Here is a 4900-nt window from a genome sequence, read left to right as displayed (position 1 = left end):
TCATTTTGAAGAATGTATTCTTGGGACTAACTACATCTTACAAGCAGTAAGTGAAGGAACCAAGAGTGCTTAGTCTGGAAAAAGGAGAGTCAGGGGACTGTGAGAGAGATATACTCAAATGCTTGAAGGGTTATCCCAAGAAAGAAGGATCTGACTTGTGCCAGGTGGCATGAGAAGGTAGAATCAAGATGAATGGGAAAAGATTGAGGTGGGAACACTCTTCAGACCACCGCCCTAACAGCCAGCACTGATGGAAGCGGAAACTGGTGACCAGAAGGTGTGCACTCTGTCTCATTTTGAAGAATGTATTCTTGGGACTAACTACATCTTACAAGCAGTAAGTGAAGGAACCGAGAGTGCTTAGTCTGGAAAAAGGAGAGTCAGGGGACTGTGAGAGAGATATACTCAAATGCTTGAAGGGTTATCCCAAGAAAGAAGGATCTGGCTTGTGCCAGGTGGCATGAGAAGGTAGAATCAAGATGAATGGGAAAAGATTGAGGTGGGAACACTCTTCAGACCACCGCCCTAACAGCCAGCATTGATGGAAGTGGAAACTGGTGACCAGAAGGTGTGCACTCTGTGACACTGAAGGTGCAAGTGGCTATACCAATTACAGAAGGTAGTCAAGTGAGTATCAGGTGAAATTCAATTACCTGCAAGACCACTTTCACTCTTGATGTTCCCAGTGTCTGTCTCATGCTGTGATGTGAACCATTTCCTACTGCTGCTCAGAGGGAATATCAGACTGACACTTGTGGGGAAGGTGGGCTGGGGGAGGGCCCCAGCCCAGTGAGATCCTACAGAATGGACATGCAGACTTGATTGCTCTGCCCCTTGGAATGGGGCTCCTGATAGGGATAAGAGCCCACAAAAGAGGTGCAGAGTGAGGGATTGTGACTTCCAAATTGACAGCTGGAGGAATACTTCTGATGAGAGTATTTTCTTAGAGAGAAGTATTTGAAAATTTTAAGTGAAAGAGCATGGAGAGTGCCCCAAACTCAAGGGCAGAGCTCCCTGCTACCAATACACTTTCCTGACCAGGACTTGGAGGAGAAAGGAGCACAGTCACATGGTCAGATCATTTCAGAGGGTCCCTGTATGTTCACCACAAGGCATCCAGCTTACCCGCAGAGAAGATCCCCGACTGTGGGTCTCCTCACTTGGTATGTAATGACCTGAGAATGGAAGTATGTCTGTGCCATCTGTGTCGTTATGTGCTCACAGGAGTGTGCATGCCCACACTTGCTCATGTGATGACTGGAAAAAAGTGACTATTTATTCAGAGCCTTATATTTACTTTATACTATAATAAACTATTCTGTATAAAAGAGGCAAGTAAAATCTATTATTTTGTTGTTCTAAAATTAATCTCTTTCTCTCTTTGCAGTGGAGTTTTTCACTCTAGCTAATAAAATGCTGTATAAACTATTCTGTATAAAAGAGGCAAGTAAAATCTATTATTTTGTTGTTCTAAAATTAATCTTTCTCTCTTTGCAGTGGAGTTTTTCACTCTAGCTAATAAAATGCTGTCGTCTACTCCAATAACATTGAATCAAAGCAACATCTTTACAAAGTTCCAGACATTTCCTAATACCACAGATGTTATTATTCCCTGCTTTATACACAGGGCATTACAGTTTACAAAATACTTTTATTCTTGTTCTCTCATTTAAGCCTCGTGATCTTAGGAGGAAAGCAGGGCATGGATTACCATCCTTCTTCTTTGGATGAAGGACACACAGCTAGTGCACAGAGGAGCTGGATTCGGACACACGTCCTTTGTCAGCACATTCCCTGTTGTGTCACTCTCCCATGTGGATTTCTCCTAAATGAAATTTTGTAGCACTGAAAAACAAGATGGTACCAAGGCAACTATCCAATGCAATAGCCATCATGAGTATACGTTTTTCCAGAAAGAGTTTTTAGTTTCTAATAGTTCTTTTGAACCTGACCATCCATCACAGAAAAGGTCAATTCGCACAGCTGAGGGAGTAAAATCAGAAAACCAGAGCCCTATGAGCCTGTTTCATGGGATCAGACAAAGCTTTAGCTTCTGACTTCAGCCTCCTGAAATGGAAACCTGTATCTCTGCTTGAACTTTGTTCAGCTCCTGCTTTTTACAGCTTTTCAGGGTCATATAGATTCTCTCTTGGCTTTGAACTATGCTCACTTGTCTGTGTATAAAAAATTTGAGAACTGCAGCTACAAAATATTCTGTCTGCCCCTTAGTTTCCATTAGACTTATTAAAACAACTTACTAAATTTTATCGATAAAACGATTTTCTTCAAAATTGAACAGACATGCAAATAACAATGTCAACAAAACATAACTCTCCTGGAGTTGCTAAGAGAGCCTTTGGCACACTTGTTCCTTCCTCAGGAAGCTGCATTGGCCATCTTCTCTGCCTTGAATGCCATGCTCCCACCCACTCCCCATCCCCATGGCTCATTCCTTCTACTTCAGATTCCAGCTCACTTGTTTCTTTTTCCAGGAAGCCTTCCCTGACTGTTAAAGGAAATTCCAGGTCCCACTGGCTGAATCTGGGCTCCTGGTGTCTCAAACTGAGAACTGGACAAGACATGCCAGAGGTGAAAAGCAAAGAGCAGTTTTATTTAGCAAAGCGAGAGTACATCTTGGAGAGGATGGAGCAGGTTCAAGTGAGAGAGTGGCTCAAGAACCTGACAATTACATTCCTGGGGTTTTAATTCCTCTCAGCTGGATTCGTGTCATCTGGTCATTGGTTGAGCCCTGAGTGTAGTCTTTGTCTTATTGGCTAATTTTATTGGTGCCCTCCTCACTGTTAGGGGGCTCATTGGTCCAACCAAATGATGTCTTAGCTGGTAGGAGGCTCTCTGTCTGGAATTGTCTTTGTCTCCTGTGGCTGCTTCTGTGCATGTGCGTGCCTGCTCAGGGAACCAGTCTGTCCCATTTGCAAATAACCTGGTTTCCTTCTCCCTCTCTCGTCTCTAAGTTCCTACCTCATTTCCCCAAGAGTCAAGATCCCCATAAATCTTTTTGGGTTGTAAAGGGGCAATGGTCCATCTTCTATAGCTGCTTCTTTGCTGCAAAGGGGCGTTGGCCCTGCCTATTGGCCCTGCTTAGTGGTCAGTCCCAGGCATGTTAGTGGTCGAGCTGGTGTCTTTATCTGGCCTGGGCAGTGTGCAGTGAGGAGTCGATATCTTTTTGCTATCACCATCTTCATGTGAAACTGTTGTAGCCTGGAAGATACTAGCTTTACTAACAGATTAAGACAGGACTAAATCTAATAAAAGGTGTACTATCACTTTCTTCCAAAACATAATTTTCTCTCTCCATGTTTCCCAATTTTACCAAAGATATTTATAACAAGACTAATTTATTTGTAAAATAAGTTTAGTTTTTGTAAAATAAGTTTAGTTATTTGCATGAAGTGCAACAAGAATAATGGTTTATCATGTAAATTCTTTTTGAGTTGTCTTTGCTGGGATTTTTATAAGGAATCCCAGATTAGACCTTCAAAAGCCTCTTGGGTCTTGGGAAGCCAAGCCAAGGATTTGACTTACTCTCTGATTACCTATATGAGTTGGGTGAATTCTTCTCTTCTGGAGGTGCCCAAAATATCAAGGTTCTGGCCTGTCAGAAAGTTACATTCTTTACTTACCTCAAGACCAGGAACCTTGTAGTCATGTAGACAATCAGGCCAGTCTTTCCAAGGGGCTTTTTATTGGCTCCATAAAAAGGTAAACTTCAATTCCTTAAGGCAGTCCAGTCATATCTGAAAACATGACATTCCAGTCAAAGCCTTAGTAAAATAACCAGTGTCTCCAATTGTGTCCTGTTACAAGGACAAATTCTTATTGAACTTATGCAAATAACTTTATAGCCATAAAATAAAAATACTTATAAATAGTTTCAAAATCCTGAGGGATCAAGTAGAGAGCAAATTAAACATTTCAATTTTTGCTCATAAGTGTATACTTTAGCAAGCTGTTATACCCTAAAATATTTTCTTAAATCTGGAAAACAAAACATTAAAAGAACCATCAATGTTTCAAAATAAAGAAATTATAAAGACTCTCAATTTTTTTATCAGTTCATTCAGTTTTATGTAATTAACTTTTGCTTCTTGACCTTGGTTAGCAATTTCATAAACCCATCAGTTTCTTTATTAGAATTTTGGAAATTCAGTCCAATGGTATGAACTCAAAGTTGTCAGGAACCTGTACCTGTCATTTTTTTTCCATGAAATTTTTGAAGACATAACATTTTAAAATTATAACTGAACCAAGTTTATGACTAGTAGCATTTATATCAAATCACAGATTTCTAAGAACCTTACATAATTTTGGAACACATATCTTTTCCATGAAATTTTTGAAGACATAACATTTTAAAATTATAACTGAACCAAGTTTATGACTGGTAGCATTTATATCAAATCACAGATTTCTAAGAACCTTACATAATTTTGGAACACATATCAATGTATCTATGTAACATATTTATATAAAAACGGTTAAACACCATTTCATGTTTAGACAATGTTTCCCATTTAATTTAACTTATCAGACAAGTCCAGTTAGTTTTGATATCTCTCTTTTATAGATCCTTTGAGAAGTTCCAGGGCCCTTGCAACATCTCAAAGTTAGTTTAAATCAAAAACACTTAATTTTTAGAATTTGGTTTTGGGAAGTTTGTCAAACAACAAAGGTTTAAACACATAATCAAATAGGATCATAAATCATTATAAAAATAAAACCAAAGTGACAAAGGATTTCAAAGGCAGCACAAGAAAGTGTCTTGATAAAATGTGGAATAAATTTCCTAGGCCAGTTACCTAAAAGAGAAAATAAAACGTCTTATAATTTTTTAAGAGCAATTAAGTGTTTTCAGGAAATCTGGTTGTTCCAACATAGGAGA

At 39.2% G+C, this 4900-nt stretch overlaps 1 long non-coding RNA gene across 1 annotated transcript; it reads left to right on the top strand.

Annotated features, from left to right (window-relative positions):
- The first annotated feature begins 160 nt into the window (after positions 1 to 160).
- On the top strand, positions 161 to 1328 carry LOC103600289. The gene is made up of 2 exons (XR_551381.1): positions 161 to 277; positions 569 to 1328. It is a non-coding gene; the product is annotated as an uncharacterized LOC103600289 (long non-coding RNA).
- The last annotated feature ends 3572 nt before the right edge of the window (positions 1329 to 4900 follow it).

The sequence above is a fragment of the Galeopterus variegatus genome, unplaced genomic scaffold (genome assembly GCF_000696425.1).
Source record: "Galeopterus variegatus unplaced genomic scaffold, G_variegatus-3.0.2 Scaffold3298, whole genome shotgun sequence".
NCBI classification, from domain to species: Eukaryota; Metazoa; Chordata; class Mammalia; order Dermoptera; family Cynocephalidae; genus Galeopterus; species Galeopterus variegatus.
The sequence above is the reverse complement of the archived record's forward strand: the minus strand, read 5'-3'. Positions and strand labels throughout refer to the sequence as shown.